Below are 22568 nucleotides of genomic sequence, written 5' to 3'. Positions count from 1 at the left end.
GCATGCAGCACCCACCTCTGGGAGCGGCACACAGTGCTGCAGCCACAGTCTGCTGGGTCATGACTACTGGGCCGGAGTAACGTGATGTCACGACTCCGCCCCATGTGATGCTACACCCCGCAATGCAAGTCTATGGGAGTGGGCGTGACGGCCATCACTCCCCCTCACATAGACTTGCATTGCGGGGACGGGGCTTAACGTCACACGGGGGGGCAGAGTCGTGGCGTCGCGATACTCCGGCCCCGTAGTCGTGACCTGGCAGACTCTGAGGCTGCAGAGCAGCGTGCAGCTCCCAGAGGTGGGTGCTGCAAGCGAGATAGCAGGGGTCCCCAGCGACGGACCCCTGTGATCAGACATCTTATTCCCTATCCTTTGGATAGGGGATAAGATGTCTTAGGGCCAAAGTACCCCTTTAAGTCAGAACCAGATTCCACAAATAAGAACAAGTTTGCCCCTCTAATATAAAACCAAGCTATACATGTTAAGGTCCTTTACTTTTTCTTGGTTAGTTATATCCTGCAATCCATGTACTAGTTTAGTAGCTCTTCTCTGAACCCTCTCCAATGTTTCTATATCCTTCTGGAGATACGGGCCCACATTTATCATTGCAGTGCAAGTTAAGCATTTTTTTACACCTTTTTTTTTGTGTGCTGATAATGTGTAGGAGCACCAAATTTATTAAAAGGTAAAAGAGCTTTGATAAATTTTGTGCAGGTCCACATTTTCAGAAATTTCTGCCTACACATACACCAAAAAGCTACACCATGTCTGAGCTGGTGTAGTTTTAGAGACTTTTCAGTGGCTTTGCGCCTTTTTTTGCTCCTTTTTACAAAAAGGGGCAATGATAAATCCCTTCCATATCATGTCTATTGCCAAAATCAGTGGATTGCAACTCAAAATCAGTGGATTGCAACTCAAAATCAGCAGAAATGTGTAAACAAAAAGGGGCAAAAAAGGCGCAAAAAAACCCTACTTGCGCCTTTTTTGCCCCTTTTTTAGAAGCAAAAAACAGTCTAAAGACAATGATAAATGTGGGCCACGGTTTCCAGCACTGCACACAATACTTTAAAGAGTGCCTGTCACCAAACTAAACTTTTAATACATTGTTCCATACGTAAATATACAGTAAGACACATTGCTATTTATTTGCTGTTAAAATTCTCAACCTTTATATGTTTTTAACCCCTTGGAGACAGAGGGTTTTCCAGTTTTTGCACTTTAGTTTTTTCCTCCTTACCTTTTAAAAATCATAACCCTTTCAATTTTGTAGCTAAAAATCCATATGATGGCTTATTTTTTGCACCACCAATTCTACTTTGTAATGGCATCAGTCATTTAACCCAAAAATCTACGACGAAACGGAAAAATAATTGTGCGACAAAATTGAAGAAAAAAATGCCATTTTGTAAATTTTGGGGGCTTCCGTTTCTATGCAGTAAATTTTTCGGTAAAAAATGACACCTTATCTTTATTCTGTAGGTCCATATGATTAAAATGATACCCTACTTAAATAGGTTTGATTTTGTCGTACTTCTGGAAAAAAATCATAACTACATGCAGGAAAATTTATACGTTTAATATTGTCATTTTCTGACCCCTATAAATTTTTTATTTTTCTGCATACGGGTTGGTATGAGGGCTCATTTTTTTGCGCTGTGATCGGAAGTTTTTCAAGGTACCATTCATGTATTGATCGGGCTTTTTGATCACTTTTTATGATATAAAAAGTGACCAAAAATACGCTATTTTGGACTTTGGAGTTTTTTTTGCGCCTACGAAATTTACTGTGCGGTTTAATTAACAATATATTTTTATAATTCAGACATTTGCGCACACGGCGATACCACATATGTTTATTTTTATTTACTCAGTTTTTGTTTGTTTTTTTATTGGGAAAAGGGGGGTGATTCAAACTTTTATTAGGGAAAGGGTTAAATGATCTTTATTCATTTTGTTTTCACTTTTTTTTTCAATGTTATAACTCCCATAGGGGGCTATAACACTGCACACACTGATCTTTTACATTGTTCAATGGTTTCTTCTCATAGGAAACCATTGATCAATGATTCTGCCGCTTGACTGCTCATGCCTGGATCTCAGGCACTGAGCAGTCATTTGGCGATCAGACAGCATGGAGGCAGGTAGGGATCCTCCGGCTGTCCTATAAGCTGTTCGGGATGCCGCGATTTCACCACGGCGATCCCGAACAGCTCGCTGAGCTAACCGGCAGTGCTTTACTTTCACTTTAGACGTGGCGTTCAACTTTGAACGCCATGTCTAAATGGTTAATAGCGCGCAGCACCGCAATCAATGCAGCGCGCTATTGGCCACGGGTCCCGGCCTCTAACAATTTTTAGAGGCTGGGCCCGACCCGCTATGACACGGGGCCACGCCATGGCCCCATGTTATAGACAGGGAGCGGGCTGAGGGCGTATAGGTACGCCCTCCATCCCCAAGGAGTTAAGGACACGCGCTGTAAATGTATGGCGCTGCATAGCATCACTTCGCGCACAGTGCCATACATTTATGGAACGGTTGTGACGCTCCTGCGCTCGCTTAATTCACTGCGGGTCCCGGCGGCTGTCAGCAGCCGCGGATGCGCCGGTAATGACGGACATCAGCAATCGCGCTGATGTTTGCCATTAACCCCTCAGATGCCATGCTCAAAACAGATCCCGGCATCTTTGGCAGTACGGCACTTGCCGCGGAGATCAGATCATCCAAGATGGTGGATGGAGGTTCCATCACCTGCCTCTGTCTGTCTCCCGGGGTCTTCTGCACTGATCTCCCTTCTAGCAGACCAGAGCGGAAAATCACCGATAATACTGATCAGTGCTATGCCCTATGCAGAGAACTGAACAGTATTAGCAATCTAATGATTGCTATAAATAGTGCCCTATGGGAATTAAATCCTTAACGACCAAGGACGTATATTTACGTCCTTGGCCAGCTCCCGCGATATAACGTCATATCGGGTCGGTCCCGGCATGTATGTGAAACCGGGACCCGGGGCTAATAGTGCGTGGCAGTGATCGCGGTGCCGCATGCTATTAACCCTCTAAAATGAAAGTGAAAGCTGCCCGGCTGCTCAGTGGGGCTGATCGGTACCACCGCAGTGAAAATCGTGTCCCTTCGCCGATTGATTGCTCCAAGCCTGAGATGCAGGCTTGAGCAATCGACCGCCGATAATACTGATCACTATAGCTATGGCTTTGCAGTGAACAGTGCTGGCAATCAGTGTGTGCAGTGCTATAGGTCCCTCTGGGAATACAAATATAAAAGAGTTATGGATTTTAGAAGGCGAGGAGGAAAAAACGAAAATACAAAAATAAAATATGCTGTGTTCTTAAGGTCAAAATGGGCTGGGTCCTCAAGGGGTTATTGTGATTTAAAAAAAAACGGCCACTAGGTGGCTCTGTTCTGTTCCCTGCCGCAAGTCAAACAGGTAATTTGGTCTCCTCCCGGCCTGGCAGGAGACCAAACTCAGGAAGTGCATGTGGGGCATGGCGAGGCACAGCTCTCGCAGGCTTCAATGCTGTTGCACCTTCTGGGGAACGCCCACTTTCTCCTGCCGGGAGCTCACACAATGTGAGCAAGGGGAGGGTGTTAGGAGTAGTTAGGTAATATAATCTGAGTTAGTTTAGAAAACATGGTTTGATGACAGGTACTCTTTAAGTGAGGTCTCATCAGTGCTCTGTTCAATGGCATGACACTTCCCTCTTCCTACTGCTAATACCTCTCCATATACACCTAAGCATTCTGCTAGCATTTCCTGCTGCTCTAATACTTTGTCTGTCAAACTTTAAATCCTCTAAAATTATTACCTGTAAATCCCTTTCCTCAGATACTGAGGTTAGGACTGTATCAAATATTCTATATTCTGCCCTTGGATAACATCCAATGGTCATTAGCTTGCACTTATCTTCATTAAATGTCAGTCCTGACCAATTATCACGTCTAGTCTAGTCTGATTCCTCATATGCACTATATCTGTAGCACGCTGAATGAATCCTGCTCCTTTAATTCCAAGAAAATATGGGTCACAGTGACCTATCATTATCATTTCTTATTTGCATAAACAATGAAGTCATTCTCACAACTAATACTGAATGTTGTCTGTTTTGATATCACATTGAGGCCTGATTGTGAGGTGAAGAATGTGACACAAGAAGGGTCTTTGACAAACATTACTGGAAGTGCCTTCTTCCCCACCCCTTTACTTCCTGACCATATCTCTTTCAGGAAATTTTGAGCATGAACAGATTGTTTCCTTTCAAACCTCTCAAAAATCATTAACCATAAATAATGTGTTCCTTCTTATATATTATATATCATATATAGTCATGGCCGTAAATGTTGGCATCCCAGAAATTTTTCTAGAAAATTTTGTATTTCTCACAGAAAAGGATTGCAGTAAGACATGTTTTGCTATACACATGTTTATTCCCTTTGTGTGTATTGGAACTAAACCAGAAAAAGGAGGAAAAAAGCAAATTGGACATAATGTGACACCAAACTCCAAAAATGGGCTGGACAAAATTATTGGCACCAATTCAAAATTGTGGAAAAATAAGATTGTTTCTATCAAGTGATGCTCCTTTAAACTCACCTGGGGCAAGTAACAGGTGTAGGCAATATAAAAATCCCACCTGAAAGCGGATAAAAAGGAGAGAAGTTCACTTAGTCTTTGCATTGTGTGTCTGTGTGTGCCACACTAAGCATGGACAACAGAAAGAGGAGAAGAGAACTGTCTGAGGACTTGAGAACCAAAATTGTGGAAAAATCTCAACAATCTCAAGGTTACAAGTCCATCTCTAGAGATCTAGATTTCCCTTTGTCCACAGTGCACAACATTATCAAGAAGTTTGCAAACCATGGCACTGTAGCTAATCTACCTGGTCATGGATGGAAGAGACAAATTGATGAAAGGTGTCAACGCAGGATAGTCCGGATGGTGGATAAGCAGCTCCAAACAAGTTCCAAAGATATTCAAGCTGTCCTGCAGGCTCAGGGAGCATCACTGTCAGCGCGAACTATCCGTCGACATTTAGATTAAATGAAACACTATGGCAGGAGACCTACGAGGACCCCACTGCTGACACAGAGACATACAAAAGCAAGACATACAAAATCCTTCTGGGAAAACGTCTTGTGGACAGATGAGACCAAGATAGAGCTTTTTGGTTAAGCACATCATTCTACTGTTTACTGAAAATGGAATGAGGCCTACAAAGAAAAGAACACAGTACCTACAGTGAAATATGGTGGAGGTTCAATGATGTTTTGGGGTTGTTTTGCTGCCTCTGGCACTAGGTGCCTTGAATGTGTGCAAGGCATCATGAAATTTGAGGATTACCAATGGATTTTGGGTCACACTGTACAGCCCAGTGTCAGAAAGCTGGGTTTGCATCCGGGATATTGGGTTTTCCAGCAGGACACTGACTCCAAACATACGTCAAAAATCACACAGAAATGGATGGCAACAAAGCGCTGGAGAGTTCTGAAGTGGCCAGCAATGAGTCCAGATCTAAATCCCATTGAACACCTGTGGAGAGATCTTAAAATTGCTGTTGAGAAAAGGCGCCCTTCCAATAAGAGAGACCTGGAGCAGTTTGCAAAGGAATAGTGGTTCAACATTCCGGCTTAGAGGTGTAAGAAGCTTATTGATGGTTATAGGAAGTGACTGATTTCAGTAATTTTTTCCAAAGGGTGTGCAACCAAATATTAAGTTAAGGGTGCCAATAATTTTGACCAGCCCATTTTTGGAGTTTGATGTGACATTATGTCCAATTTGCTTTTTTCCCTACTTTTTTGGTTTAGTTCCAATGCACACAAAGGGAATAAACATGTGTATAGCAAAACATGTGTTATTGCAATCCTTTTCTGTTAGAAATACTTCATCTTCTAGAAAAATTTCAGGGGTTCCAACATTTACGGCCAGGACTGTGTGTGTACATACAGTGCTCAAAAAATAATAAAGGGAACACTAAGAAAACACATAATAGATCTGAATGAATTAACTAATCGTATGAAATACTTTTGTCTTTACATAGTTGAATGTGCTGACAACAAAATCACACAAAAATTATCAAAGGATATCAAATTTATCAACCCATGGAAGTCTGGATATGGAGTCACACTCAAAATCAAAGTGGAAAACCACACTATAGGCTGATCCAACTTTGATGTAATGTCCTTAAAACAAGTCAAAATGAGGCTTAGTAGTGTGTGTGGCCTCCACGTGCCCGTATGACCTCCTTACAACACCTGGGCATGCTCCTGATGAGGATCCAGATGGTCTCCTGAGGGATGTCCTCTCAGACCTGGACTAACGCATCCACCAACTCCTGTACAGTCTGTGGTGCAACCTGGCGTTGGAGTATGGAGCGAGACATGATGTCCCAGGTGTGCTTAATCGGATTCAGGTCTGGGGAATGGGCGTGCTAGTCCATCGCATCAATGCCTTCCTCTTGCAGGAACTGCTGACACACTCCAGCCACATGAGGTCTAGATGTCTTGCATTAGGAGGAACCCAGGGCCAACCGCACCAGCATATGGTCTCACAAGGGGTCTGAGGATCTCAGGCTACCTCTGACAAGCACAGAGAGGGCTGTGCAGCTCCCCAAGAAAATGCCACCCCACACCATTACTGACCCAATGCCAAACTGTTCATGCTGGAGGATGTTGCAGGCAGCAGAACATTCTCCACAGTGCCTCCAGACTCTGTCACGTCTGTCACATGTGCTCAGTGTGAACCTGTTTTCATTTGTGAAGAGGACAGGGCGCCAGTGGTGAATTTTGCCAATCTTTGTGTTCTCTGGAAAATGCCAAACGTCTTGCACGGTGTTGGGCTGTAAACATAACCCCCACCTGTGGACGTCGGGCCCTCATACCACCCTCATGGAGTCTGTTTCTGACCATTTTAGTGGACACATTTGTGGCCTGCTGGAGAAAATTTTGCTCCTCCTGCTCCTCCTTGCACAAAGGTGGGTTGTTGCTGAGTTGTTGCCCTCCTATGGCCCCCTCCCCGTCTCCTGATGTACTGGCCTGTCTCCTGGTAGTGCCTCCATGCTCTGGACACTACACTAACAGGCACAGCAAACCTTCTCGCCATAGCTCGCATTGATGTGCCATCCTGGATGAGCTGCACTACCTGAGCCACTTGTGTGGGTTGTAGATTCCGTCTCATGCTACCACTAGAGTGAAAGCACCGCCAGTATTCAAAAGAGACCAAAACATAATCCGGGAAGCATAGGAGCTGAGAAGTGGTCTGTGGTCACCACCTGTTGTCTGTTCCATTTGCACAACAGCATGTGAAATTGATTGTCAATCAGTGTTGCTCCCTGAGTGGACAGTATGATTTCACAGAAGTGTGATTGACTTGGAGTTACATTGTGTTGTTTAAGTGTTCTCTTAATTTTTTTGAGCAGTGTGTGTGTATATATATATATATATATATATATATATACACAAACATTTATGCACAACGTTATATACCATGATTTCTATTTCTATTTAGTGTTTTCTATTCAGGTCCAAAGAGCCAGAATATGGTGATATCTGCCCTCGTCAGTAGTTTAAGTCTTTGTTAAAATGTAACCTTTTAAATTGTGCTATTAAAGTTAATTGCTGTGTCTGAATGCAGTAAATGGGAAGGCCGGCTAGCTGAAGGAGGTGATCGGACCACAGCGATATAACTACTAGGGCAGACAGAGGTCACCTACCTACTTTCTGTCTGTCCAATCTGCGCTCCAATAGTGCAAACAGCCTCAGCAGCCTGTAATAATGGAGCGCAGATAATAGTAATCAATGCTGTGTTAAAAGAGATATGCATTGGAAAAAAACTCACCTTCTATCTGCAGGGGCGATCTCTCCTACGGGGCCCTGGCTCTGCTCCTCTAATGACATGTTGCACCCGGCTTATTACTGTTTCTTAACAACAATCGCATATAACAACCATTGCTAATATTTCAGCATACCATGGGGATCAGATCAGCTAAGATGGTGGACAGAGGTTCCCTCACCTGCCTCCGCCACCCTCCTCGGGTCTTCTGGACTAATCTGCCTTCCAGCAGACCAGAGCAGAAGATCACCGATAATACTGATTAGTATATACAGTATTGGCAATCTAATGATTGCCATGAATAGTCCTCTATGGAGACATAATAATTGAAAAAAAAAAGTAAACAAAGTAAAAAAATAAAAAAAAGTAAAAAAATTTGAAAAGTCCCAATAAAAATGTAAATCACCTTTTCGCCATTTTACCCCTAAAAAGCATAACATTTTTTTTATTATTAAATATATTTGGTATTGCCGGGTGCGTAAATGCCCGATCTATCAAAATATTATGTTAATGATCCCATGGGGTGAACGGCGTAAATGTAAGAATAAAGAAAATACAAAATTGCTGCTTTTTAGTCACAATACAGGAATTTAGGTGCACTACTATGGTAGATGTAAACAACGACATTGGCCACTTGAGAAACCTTGGCGTTGGTGTGCGGGCTCCGGTATGTCCTTCATATAAGGATATACTGGCTGATGTCTCAATTTTAACATCAGTTTTGAGGGTTAGCCACTGTCATTGTTTACATCTACCATAGTAGTGCACCTAAATTCCTGTTTTGTAATATTCTAATTGTTAGACATCCACACCGTTTATCTGGTGTAGGATGCCATTGTGGTACTTGTAGTCTGCTGCGGGCATCCCCCATTGTATGCATTTTTACGCTGGGGATTGCCCTAGCAACAGATCACAAGCGCAGGATCTGCTCCTCCAGCATATATGCACAACTGCATTTGGGGTTGAGCGCCTCCTGCCATTTGAGACTACATCTTTGTTGTTGCCTTTTAGTCACATCACATTCACAGAAATTTTTATAAAAAGCGATCAAAAAGTCACATATACACAAAAGTGGTACTACAAAAAACTACAGGGCATGGCTCAAAAAATGAGCCCTCATACAGCCCCATATACCGAAAAATTAAAAAGTAATATGTGGTCAAAATAGGGCGATTTTAAACATACAGATTTTGTAAAAAAAAAAAAAAAAAAAAAAAAGTTTGATATTTTTAAAAAGCCGTACAATAATAAAAAAGTATGTAAAGATGGGTATCATTTTAATTGTATTGACCCACAAAATAAATTAAAAAATAGTAATTTTACCGTAAAGTGCACCGTGTGAAAACGAAACCCTCCAAAATCAGCAAAATTGCGGTTTTCATAAAAATTTCCTCACATAATTTGTTTTTTTGGGTTCGTTGTACATTTTATGGTAAAATGAGTGGTGACATTACAAAGTACAATTGGTCACACAAAAAACAAGCCCTCACATGGGTCTGTGGATGAAAATATAAAAGAGTTATGGATTTTAGAAGGCAAGGAGGAAAAAATAACAAAAATGCAAAAATAAAGTTGGCCTGGTCCTTAAAGGGGTAATCTTGCCCTAGACATCTAATCCCCTAGCCGAAGGATAGGGGATAAGATGTCTGTTCGCGGGGGTCCCGCCACTGCGGACCCCCGCATTCTCTCTTGCAGCACCCCTTGTCATCAGCTGCAGGAGCGAAGATCGGTCCGTGTCTGATGACTCTCGATGCATGGGCCGGTGTATCGTGACTTCACGTCATGCCCCACCCTCTCAATGCAAGTGTATGGGAGGGGCGTGGCTGCCATTACTTTGGGAAACTGATCAACTTTTCTTCAGCACAGGTCTTGAGGAATCTCCCCCAATATCCCAAAAATTTAAAATGGAGCTGCCCCCACCTGGTGTCCAAAGGAGCAGCTAAACCTGGCACAGGTAAAGAGTAGTACAGAACATGTAGTACATCCCTGTACTGTAGGGAGACACTACCAGACAGTGCATGCACTCTAGTAATACAGTGATCAGTAATCCAGGGCCAGCAGATCTACTGCAAGGCACCCTGGCAGTGCCCAGGGAGGAGGCGTGTCAACCAACCGCAACCGGGAAAAATCAATGGCCTACAGGCCCCCTCCATGTATCTCTATGGGAGAGCCGGAGGTGTTCGAGTATCACTTACTCTCCCATAGAGATACATCCAGGGGGCGTGTCGTCCGCTGCTTCATGTGGAGTTCGACACGCTCTCTTCCTCGGGACTGCTGGGGTGCCATGCAGGAGATTGTGCCGGGGGGGGGGGGGGGATTTTCAATTGATCAGACCTCCTGCAATAAGACACTTATCCACCTATCCTTTGGTGACATCTATTTAAAAGGGGTTATCCACCATAAGGTGATTTTAGTACGTACCTGGCAGGCAGGAAGGATCTGCGCTTGTCTTGGGGCTAAATGGCTATGTTGTGAGATTATTTTAGAACATATGCATATAAACAGAGATTATAAAGCCTGCAAGGGGCCTATATTTCCCGGCATACAAATGAAAAAAAGTAACCAACAAAAAATATTTATGCTGATGTGGGGGAAAGACCTATGTCATGAGATTACCATAATACTGTGGCTAGCTTTTTGTGAACTCGTATTTCCTGTTTGACTTTTCTTTTTTTTTACCACAAATCCCCCAATTCCATTTTCCTCCCTCCCACACATCAGCCACCCCACCCATTGAAACATAAATGAGCTGCATCCACCAAAAGACCTGTGGTTTTCAATCAGGGTGCCTACAGCTGTTGCATTAGTTGCAGTTGATCTCTCTCCCACCAAGTGATCCCTCCACCTATTGAAGCAGACAGGCTCCCTGTCATCAGCTGACTAGTGATGTCAGGTCTCGGCCGCATTGCAAGCTGGGAAAAATATGAGACAACAGTCATTTTGTATGCTGATAAAAATAAATATTGGAGTGAAAATCACAGAAGAATTGTGAGAAAACCGTCACACACAGGTACAGGCACTATATTATGAACTACACTAACTTTACAGCCCCTGTAGCATAGTAAAAAGATCCTGGAATACCCCTTTAACTGTTTTTAACTGTTAAAGCATTTAAACAACAGCACCCCCCCCCCCCCCCCCATACTAGTCATCTTTCCATATTAGCCAAATCACTGGTAGGTGAAGCATTTTTGTCAGATACAAAGACCTTAACTCACCCAAATTCTAAAATCCTGTATGTGTTATGTATACACCTATCATTGTTATAGATTAAAGGGGTATTCCAGGCAAAAACCTTTTTTTTATATATCAACTGGCTCCGGAAAGCCAAACAGATTTGTAAATTACTTCCATTAAAAAAATCTTAATCCTTCCAATAGTTATTAGCTTCTTAAGTTTTCTGTCTAACTGCTCAATGATGATGTCACTTCCCGGGAGCTGTGCATGATGGGAGAATATCCCCATAGGAGCTGGACAGCTCCCGGGACGTGAGTCATCAGAAAGCAGTTAGACAGAAAACAGCAACTCAACTTCAGAAGCTAATAACTATTGGAAGGATTAAGATTTTTTAATAGAAGTAAATTACAAATCTGTTTAACTTTCCGGAGCCAGTTGATATATAAAAAAAAAGTTTTGGCCTGGAATACCCCTTTAACATAGCTCACCAAGTTCAGACCAGGCAACTACCATGGCCAGGTCCAAGTTACATCTGATCTTAGTAGAACACTAAACTGAATCTCCAGATTTGGGAACATGACTATAAAAAATAACTGGCTATAGTTGTGCCTTAATGGAAAATATATTTTGGAAAGCACAATCCAATCTATTTCTTCCACACACAAAAATTTAAAAACGAAACTAAATAACCAAAACAGAATTACCCAATTCAACCCCCTTCACCCCTTGAGCCGAAATTTTTTTTTTTTTTAACTGTACCAATTTTTAGACTAATGGTGAATGAAATCCTCTAGACATGTTTTCTGATCCTATTCTTTCCCATAAGCGGAAGCTGTTTATCTTTTCATTGACCCTCAGAGGCTAGTGTGCATAAGTACACATTACAAATGACATTTTTCTCTGAGTAACACATCCTGCTTAATGTGCAAGGAAAGTATTATCTGTGCTTCAAATGTTTTTTTTTCTTACATTTTGTTTCATTTAAGGTTATGTGCAGATACTGTAATGTTTGTATAGTTTGTCTCATCCAGGGGAAATACCAGTTCTAATACCTATCTACCATACATTACCAGCCTTGAATGAATGAGAGGGGTTCTCGGGTACAAAAATATTAAAGGGGTACTCCGGTGGAAAACAATATATTTTTTTTTATTAACTGGTGCCAGAAAGTTAAACAGATTTGTACATTACTTTTATTTAAAAATCTTAATCCTTCCAGTACTTATTAGCTTCTGTATGTTCTTTTCAGTCTGACCACTAGTGGCATTTCCAGATTTCAAATTTTGGGGGAACACAACGGGGGCACAGACAAAAGTAGTTGGGTGGGCAATTATAACAATGGCATATTTATACACTGCAGGTGCAAATAATCTCTCAGAGCTGCTTGCTGCATGGGGCGAGGTTGCCCTTGAATCTCCCATTGACTTCAAAGGCAGCTTTAGCATGTGTCCATTTGGAAAAGAAGTGACATGTCACTTATTTTCTGTGCAGTTTCCTGTCAAACAGTAACATAGGTGACAATTTACAAAAATAAACACCTGTACTTCTAAATAAACCATATAGTTACCAAATACCAAATAACACCAGTATACAAGGAGGAATATTATCACCATACATTTTACCATCATACTGTTACTGACCAAATCCTGTATACTGAGACCAATATTACCAATAATACTTGTATACAAGCAGATAATATATCCCCCCCCCCATACAGTGATCATATAGTGGTAGTTACCAGATGTACACAGGCTCTAAGTGATTAAATACAGTTACATCTGGTGATTCACAGATGACGTCTTCCCTTCTCAGAGTCGTTTACTTTCCTTTTCCTTCTCCATCAAGCCCAGACCGTCATGACGATTTCTTCCTGCCACAGATGGTCTCCACAGAACCTGCCAGACAAACATTTTAGGCTCTGCACTTTTCCAGCACCTGTAGTACAGCCCCCTTTAGGTAGTAATAACAGCAGCCCTCTTTAGGGAATATAAACAGCTGCCCCCTTTAGGTAGTATAACTGCAGCCCCCTTTAGGCAGTATAAACAGTGGCCCTCTTTAGGCAGTATAAACAGCAGCCCCCTTTAGGTAGTATATCAGCAACCCCCTTTTAGGTAAGATAACAGCAGCCCCCTTTAGGTAAGATAACAGCAGCCTCATTTAGGTAAAATCACAGCAGCCTCCTTTAGGTAATATAAACAGCATCCCCTTTAGGTAATATAAACAGCAGCCCCCTTTAAGTAGTATAAACAGCAGCCCCCTTTAGGTAGTATTAACAGCTGCCCCCTTTAGGGAATATAAACAGCAGCCCCCTTTAGGTAGTATAAACAGCATCCCCCTTTAGGTAGTATAAACAGAAGCCCCAATTAGGTAAGATAACAGCAGCCCCCTTGAGGTAAGAGACAGCAGCCCCCTTTATGTAGTATAAACAGCAGCCCTCCTTTAGGTAACATAACAGCAGCCCCTTTAGGTAATATAATAGCAGCCCCCTTTAGGTAACATAACAGCAGGGCCTTTAGGTAACATAACAGCAGCCCCTTTAGGAAACATAACAGCAGCCCCCGTTAGGTAAGATAACTAGGTAAGATAACAGTACCCCCTTTAGGCAAGAATGTATTTGCAAATTATTGCAGAAAATAAGTATTTGGTCAATAACAAAAGTTCATCTCAATACTTTGTTATATATCCTTTGTTGGCAATGACAGAGGTCAAACATTTTCTGTAAGTCTTCATAAGGTTTTCACACACTGTTGCTGGTATTTTGGCCCATTCCTCCATGCAGATCTCCTCTAGAGCAGTGATGCTTTGGGGCTGTCGCTGGGCAACATGGACTTTCAACTCCCTCCAAAGGTTTTCTATGGGGTTGAGATTAGTGTTGAGCGCGAATATTCAAAATGCTAATTTTTACCCAAATATTGGCACTTCGCGATTTTGCGAATATTTGTAAGGATGTGTACTGTCTGCCTGCTTCCAGCTTGTGGTCCAAAGAAGGCTCCGATATTATATTACTTTGTGAGTCGGTTTGGAGCACGAATATTTCATATATGCGAATATTCGCAAATATTGGCACTTCCAGAGGACACTGATCCCTCCTTCTTTTTGGTGAAAGATATAATAGCGCATGCGCACTATGCAAATTTCATTACGAACTTTTGCATGGAAGATAAGGGAACAAACATAGGATGAATATTCATCCATATATTTGCGCAATACTGCCTTTAGGCAGTATAAACAGTGGCCCCCTTTAGGTAGTATAGCAGCAGCCACCACTAGGTAAGATAACAGCAGCCCCCTTTTGGTAAGATAACAACAGCCCCCCTTTAGGTAAGATAACAGCAGCCCTCCTTCATGTAACATAACAGTAGCCCCTTAAGATAAGGTAACATCAGCCCCTTGTATGTAAGATAACAGCAGCCCCTTTAGGTAACATGACAGCAGCCCCCTTTAGGTAACATAACAGCAGCCTCTTTAGGTATCATAACAGCAGCCCCTTTAGGTAACATAACAGTGACAAAAAATACTTCTGTGACTTGTTTGAGCAAATTCTGACTTCTAAACCGTAACTGTGGAATATCTACAGAAGGAAATCAATACTATTAGAGAGATCAAGACCATTGAAGTTCAACTTGAGGCAACCATAAATCCTGATGACTTCTCAAAAACAAAAAAACACACAAAAAATTGTACGAGACAAAGAGGATTTCTTGCAAAATCGAGTCTACAAGTGGCAGGATCCTATTTCTTCTCAACGTCCATACTACTCCAGGGGCCCATCACAGGACTCCTATTCATCCAGCTCAGATGGCACTGATTTCTACTATCAACGAGGTCCCTTCGGCGGCAGACGTCATCCCCAGAGGAGACGTGGAGGTGGGGCCATCCTCAATCCAATGGACGGTGGTGTCACTACTAGATCACAGGTAGGCCCATCTAAGCCACAACAAACCACTTAGTGGTTAACATTTCCTCTAAAGCCCTCAGCTCCACACAAATACAGTTATTACAGAAGATTCTGTCTTTTTGCCCATCATACAGTATGGATTTATTCCAATTAATCCATACTGCCCATCATACAGTATGGATTTATTCCAATTAGATTTGGCTCTACATAGGTTTTTTAGAAGCATCAGGTTAAAAGCCTTTTTTTTGTGATAAAACCCCAGAGGTAAATCCCCCTTCTGGGGATTCACTTACCACAGACTCTTCACCTATATCCATCCACACATTGGGGATTAAGGTCCCTAGTAAATTCTCACCTCCACGAGGATCACCAGCTCTGGAGGCTTTCATTGAGTTTGTAAAGAAATATGTCATAATATTCAGAAAGAAGGTTGAGAAGAGGTCCTTAAATTATCCCAACAATTTCACTCTAGACGAAAGACAAGCCCAAAGAGAATTATTATTAACCCCTTAGGGACTCAGCCTATTTTCACCTTAAGGACTCAGCAAATTTTCGTTTTTGCATTTTCGCTTTTTCCTCCTTGCTTTCTAAAAATCATAACACTTTTAATTTTGCACCTACAGACCTATATAAGGGCTTGTTTTTTTGCATCACCAATTGTACTTTGCAATGACATCACTTTTTTTTTAATAATATAAACTGTGGCGGAACCCCCCAAAAAAATTTTGTGGGGTGAAATAAAAAATTAAAAACGCCATTTTGTAACTTTTTGTAATCTTAATTCTGTAGGTCCATACGGTTACAAGGATACCCAATTTATGTAGGTTTTATTTTATTTTAATACTTAAAAAAATTATAAACTACATGCACCAAAATTAGTATGTTTAAAATTGTCATCTTATGACCCCTATAACTTTTTATCTTTCCGTGTACGGCGTGTAGTTTTTATAGGTGCTATTTTTGTTTTGATGGGACTTTTTGATTGCTTTTATTAATATTTTTATGGTATATGAAGTGACCAAAAATGCACACTTTTGGACTTTGGTGTTTTTTTACGTGTACGCCATCAACCATGTGGTTTATCTAACCTAACATTTTAATAGTTCGGACATTTACACACGCGGCGGTACCACATATGATTATTTTTATTCTTTATTACATTATTTTATTTAAAAAATGGGAAAAGGGGGGTGATTTAAACTTTTAATAGGGAAGGGGTTAATTAACTTTTATTTAAAACATTTTTACACTTATTTTTTTTTTTTTAAGCCCCCATAGGGGGCTAAAACATGCATTCTTCTGATTGCATACATTGATAAGTGTTTTGTCATTGCAAAGCACTGATCAGTGTAACCGGTGATCTGCTGCTCCTGCCTGCATGGAGCAGTAGATCGCCGATTGGACAACGGAGAGACAGGTGAGGACCCTCCCGTCGTCCGGTAAGCTGATCGGGACATCGTGATTTTATCTCAATAGTCCCGATCAGCTTCACTTAGCTGCCGGGATCCTTTTACTTTCATTTTAGATGCCGCGATCAAATTTGCAACGGCCCGATCGGCCATGCCCGGCATTAGCCGTGGGTCCTGGCTGCCCGTAGCAACTGGGACCCACCAGGTTTAACCCGTTCTCTGCTGGTAAGAATTGTTTAAACCCGGTAAGGATCAGGGATGCAGGGAGTATGCATACGCCCTGTATCCCCAAGAGCTTAAACCAGCCGACAAGGGTGGTGCAATTGTAGTTCAAGATACGACTGACTATTTACAAGAGATACAGTCCCAACTTAGAGACATGGAGGTGTACAGGAGATTAGATACTGATCCAACCATCTCAATAAGTCACAAAATCCGTACAGTCACTGACCGCTACTTAAGCTCCAACATTATTGATACAAAAACACTTACATTTCTGAACAAACAACATCCTATCATTCTGGTTCTCTATACACTACCCAAAATTCATAAAAATCGATAGTAGCCTCGGCAGACTCCATTCTCTCACCCTTATTCATTCTTTTTGAAAAAATCCTTGTACCCTTGGTAAAAACCATTATTTTTACTGGACACTTCAGCTTTTTTGGAACTGATAAGAAGTAATGACAAGGTCCACCTTAATAACATTTTACTCACTCTCGGTGTGAACAGCCTATGCTGTCAGACAATTACTCATTGATTCCCACTTTGATCAACCCATTGTTGACTTCTGTACTGACCTGTTAGGATTGATTCTATATAACAATTATTTCCTGTTTCAAGGTAAATTCTTTTTACAAGTGCATGGGGACGCCGTGGGGTCTAACGTGGTGTCCCCTTATGCCAACTCATACATGGCCCAATTTGAATCCTGGTACATCTACTCTAACTCACTTTTCCAGACCCATGTAAAGACATGGAAACGGTATATTGACAATATTTTCTGTATATGGGTGGGCACGTTAGACTTAGTAGTACAATTTCAAAGTGACATCAGTGCAGTTTAGCCAGAACTCCAGTTCACCATACACCCTCATACAGAGAAAATTGACTTCTTAGACACCATGGTCTTAGTAGACCATCAGGGCCAGAACTCCAGTTCACCATACACCATCATACAAAGAAATTTTACTTCTTAGACACTATGGTCTTAGTAGACCATCAGGTTACCAAATCCACCGACCGTAACAATTTATTACTTTTCTCTAGCTATCATCCAAGGGCCACATTAGAATCATAGCCCATCTCCCAGTTCCGCAGGGTAAGAAGGATTGTCAGTGACCCATTGACCCAACAACCACATCTGAAGAAATGTCTTCCAAGTTCCGCAAGAGGGGTAAGCAAGACATATTTATTAAACAAGCAAAAAAAAAATAAATGCACTCCTAAAAAAACAAACCCCCATCTCTTGTATTCCGTTTGTACCCACATTTCATCCCTCTTCATACAGAATACACTGCATCATCCATAGACATTGGCCACTACTCCATAAAGCATATCCTGACATTACAGAATTTAGCCTTCTATTTATACCATGTTTTCGCAGACCCAAGAACCTAGGAGACAAATTTGTCCGAACCAACATATGCCTTACCCAGGGACAACAGACATAAATGTTAAAGAAACCTCAAAAAATGGTACTTTGCCCTGCTTACACTGCACACAATGCAATAGTATGGTAAAAGAGAACCGCACTTATCACCCAAGGTCAGGGAAAGCAATCCACATTAAGGGATTTTTCACATGGGACACCAGTTATATCGTATATCTCCTGAAATGCCCCTGCGGCCTTACATATATATAGGCGTAACAACTAAAAAAATTAAGAGATAGGATATGCCAACACAATCTACAATCAGACAGAAAAATTTGTTACTACCAGTACCCCATCATTTAAATCTACATAGTCATACACCATCACAACTCAGGTTTTAAGTACTTGAGTAGATACCACACAATAGGAGAGGGGGTGATAGGGCTAAACTAGGGCTAAACAACTCAAACTACGTGAAGCTTTCTGGATCCACAAAATCCAGACTTTGGAAACATTCTGAATGAATAGGGAGTACGACATCACAAGTATGTAGAGTGATGTATTTTTTTGTGACTTTATATGGCATAACTGATGATATGTTTTTCTCTCCATAGGCTCGGTAACTGGGAAACATCCGAATCAATGCTTTGATGACTGTTTTCCATTTGTATCCTTTTTTGAGTGCTCTTTTTTCTTCCCTCATGTTGCCTTATTCTTTGTAGCATCCATCATTGCTCCCAACTTGCTCAATTCACATTTTTCTGTCATCTTCTGCATCTCCTCACCACTTCTTCAAATATCTACACTTTATTCCTTCCTATGATATACAGCCTTGTATCATTTTTTCTCATCTTATGCTTCATTCTCCTGTTTCTATCTAATTTCTCCCTGTTACTCATCTCCTCTTTTTATTATTTCCATCCCCTTTTTCTGCCTGCATCAGTCATACTATTATACATTTTTATCATATTTCCCATATCATTCATCCCTTCCTTTCATGACAATCACTAACTTTTTTTCTTCCTTTCTACCTACAACCATCACACCATCATATACATTCCTACTTCCAATATTTTATCCCCCTCTGACATCTATTCACACACATCCATAAAATTTCCTTGTTCTTTACTGATGGGGACAAGGTGGAGCGCATCATGCGCCCCACAGTTAGATTCTGTCTCCACCTTCTCCACTCAGTGCCATGGTGGAGCACATAGTGCGCTCCATTGACACGCACTGTCCCGCCTCCTATCATCCCGTGATACGGCCTCGTTGGACCGCACGATGCACTCCACAGACATACAGGCTGTCCCCCCATTTCCGGATTCACTCTCTCTCATGGACCTCAGGTATCCCCTAACTGATTACTTATTCTACTGATATTTCTCAGCGTACTTTTCCTTTCTCTACTATTTTCCTCATCTTACTACTTGTTTTTGTGGTTCCTTATCTAATTTATGGTCTCATATCTATTGTTACATTATTCTGTGGCCCCATTCTTTCACTGCCTGCTACTTGAACCGGAAGTCACTCTCTGCCATCGCATATATACACCACATGGACAACACTAGGTCATTCCATATGCGGCTATATGCTACCTTTCCACTTACCTGCTGAGCATGGTGTATATCCACTTTTCCTCAACCTGTCATCCGCAGCAATCCGGTAAGCCCCAGGATTTAATAGAAATAGACAACATATCCGCTCTGATGTGCCTATGTTATCTGTACCATGTAATACTTGCCTTTTGCTATTTCATACCTGTCTATATGTTACTTTGTACATTACTTTCTGACCTACAAATCTGTCATTATAATAATTTTTATGCTCACTACTTGCCATTCTATGACTGAGCTGTTACCAATAGTATTCTACTATGATATATACTATGTTACTTGTCGGAATGGTCCAACATACCTTACGACATGTTATTGAAATTCCTCCGTGTGAATAGACCCTTAACGACGCAGGACGTAAATGTACGTCCTGGTGCGTTGGTACTTAACGCACTAGGAGTTACATTTACATCCTGTACATGACCGTGAGCACTGGGGGGGAGGGGTTGCTTGCGTCATTTGCGGCAGGTCCCGGCTGCTATCAGCAGCCAAGGACCCGCCGATAAAAGAGCACATCAGCGGTCGTGCTGATGTGTGCCATTAACCCCTCAGATGCCATGATCAATACAGATCCAATAATCTGGGGAATCCGATCATCCAGAACGGCTGCTGGAGGTCCTCTCACCTGCCTTCGCCGCCTTCCTCGGGTCTTTTTCTCTGGTCTGCGATCAATGAGACCAGAGCAGAAGATAGCTAATAATACTGATCAGTGCTATGCCCTATGCATAGCACTGTTCAGTATCTGCAATCAAATGATTGCAATAAATGGCCCCCTATGGGGACATAAAAAGTGTTAAAAAAAAAAAAAAGGTAAAAAAAAGGAAAAAAATTTGAAAAATCCCATCCCCCCAATAAAAATGTAAATTGTCCCTTTTCCCCATTTCACCCCCAAAAAGTGTAAAAAAATAACAATAAACATATTTGGTATCACCACGTGTGTAAATGTCTGAACTATCAAAATATAATGTTAATGATCCTGTGCAGTGAACAGCATAAGCTTAAAAAAAAAAAAAAAAAGTTTAAAATTGATGCTTTTTTGTCACATCATATTCCCCAAAAAATTTAATAAAAAACATACTAAAAGTTTTATATACGCAACTGTGGTACCAATAAAAAGTGCAGATCACAGCACAAAAAATGAGCCCCCATACCTCCACTTATACGGAAAAATTGAAAAGTTATAGGTTGTCAAAATAGAGGGATTTTAAATGTACTAATTTGGTTAAAAAATTTGAGATTTTTTTAAAGCGGTACAATAATAGAAAAGTATGTAATCATGGGTATCATTTTAATTGTATTGACCCACAGAATAAAGAAAACATGTCATTTTTAACCGTAAATTGTACAACGTGAAAACAAAATCTTCCAAATAATGCCTGAGACTCTCCAGATATGATGGGAGTTGTAGCTTAGCAATAGCTGGAGAGCCACTTGAACCGAGGTGATCAGTGGGGGTCCCAGCAGTTGGACCACCACCAAAAAAATGGGCTGCTTATTTTAAAATGCCCGGCCTATTTTTGGTCCCAGTTCGGCCCTGGCGCAGGGGGGCCCAGGGCAATTTTTTTGCATCGGGGCCCTGTGGTTTCTAGCTGCGCCCCTGGTTATGTACTTCTCTGGACCACAGGTATAAATATCTGAGATATATGTGAGGTGCCTTGGGGGAGGGGGAGGCCAGGGTGAGGGTTAAATGCTGTATGGCTTGGCCTATCGCCACCCTTCTCAAAAGTGATAGGTAGATGGAGAATAAAGTATTGTCCACAACCAGAGCTTTGCTGAAAACGTGTGTAAACTGTATACAGTCTATATACAGCTTAGCTGAGATTGACGTATGGGTGGGACTTTTGTAAGTTCTTTAGCTTAGTAGGATTTAGTATGCGCAGATCTGCTGGATTTAGGGTTATGTTTAGGTCCAGGGTCTCGCTAGAAGTAGCGGGGAAGTTGTAAGAACTCACGGTTTCGTTTCAGGTCAAGGCCGGCAGGCTTTGGCCCAGTATTTGTCTTTGTAAGTTGCGCAGATCTTGTCTGTAGGAGAGTCAGCAACCCAAGAGATGCTGCTTGCTTTGCAGCGCAGGAACAAGAGCACAAGAGCTGATGCTGCCTGCTTTGCAGCACAGGAACAAGAGTACAAGAGCTGATGGTGCTTGCTTTGCAGCACATGAACAAGAGAGCGATTATTGGCTGCAGCTCCCTTATATGGGCAGGGGCTGGCCGTTTTAGGATTGGTCCACACCATCTGTCAATCAGCTTTACAAGGCATTGTGGGTATCACATGTTCCATGAACCTCCAAAGGTCCTTTTACCTACCATAGAGACTAAACTACAGTCACATGACCCGCAGGCCCTGCGACGCTATGTAAGGTAAGAATACACTTTCAATACAGTATTTACATTTATTTTAGAAATATATTAACTATTTGAGGAGTGACTAGGGGATGACTATAGAAGCGGAACCCCACAGTTACTAGGAACTCTGACTTTGGGGACCCCTAACCAAGGTACGGTATGCAATACGGTACCGGGACACCACATATGTACATATGACTGTATAATATGTTACATATTTATTTACTTGGTGGACATTCACTATGTTTATTGACATCACTGTATATATTTTCAATAGGTCTGATGAAGATCCATTGTGGATTGAAACATTACATTTAAAAAAAGATTAAAAAACAAAACAAAAAACATATTCACCAGCTCCCAAGCGGCCTCTTCTCTCTTCCTGTCTTCTCCGGTCTGTGCTCCGGCACATGATGATGACATCATTCATGTGCCAGAGCTCAGAGGAAGGATGCTCTGCCTCTTGTAGGTTGCCTGCCTATTGATTGGCAGGGCGAGGAGCCAATGGCTCTTCGCTCTGTCAATCAGCTGAGCGCTACATTTAACTATAGGCGCGTCAGTAAGATGTGCTTATAGTTAAATGTTCCCCGGACAAGCCAGCCTACCGCACAACATCGCGGGGCACGAATGCCGGATGGCAGGCGGGTCAGCTGGCCGGGCAGGCCATGATTAAACCAATCAAATTAAG

At 41.8% G+C, this 22568-nt stretch overlaps 1 long non-coding RNA gene across 2 annotated transcripts in view; it reads left to right on the top strand.

The window, feature by feature from the left end:
* Positions 1–19746, top strand: part of LOC130361946 (uncharacterized) — a 125042-nt gene extending 105296 nt beyond the window's left edge. The window contains exons 4-6 of one of the 2 annotated variants that reach the window (XR_008891209.1): positions 14598–14937; positions 18536–18588; positions 19580–19746. This is a non-coding gene — a long non-coding RNA (uncharacterized LOC130361946). The remainder of the gene's footprint in view (positions 1–14597; positions 14938–18535; positions 18589–19579) is intronic. The other variant, XR_008891210.1, reaches the window with a different exon arrangement.
* The last annotated feature ends 2822 nt before the right edge of the window (positions 19747–22568 follow it).

This window comes from Hyla sarda, chromosome 3, assembly GCF_029499605.1.
Source record: "Hyla sarda isolate aHylSar1 chromosome 3, aHylSar1.hap1, whole genome shotgun sequence".
Lineage (NCBI taxonomy): Eukaryota > Metazoa > Chordata > Amphibia > Anura > Hylidae > Hyla > Hyla sarda.
The sequence above is the reverse complement of the archived record's forward strand: the minus strand, read 5'-3'. Positions and strand labels throughout refer to the sequence as shown.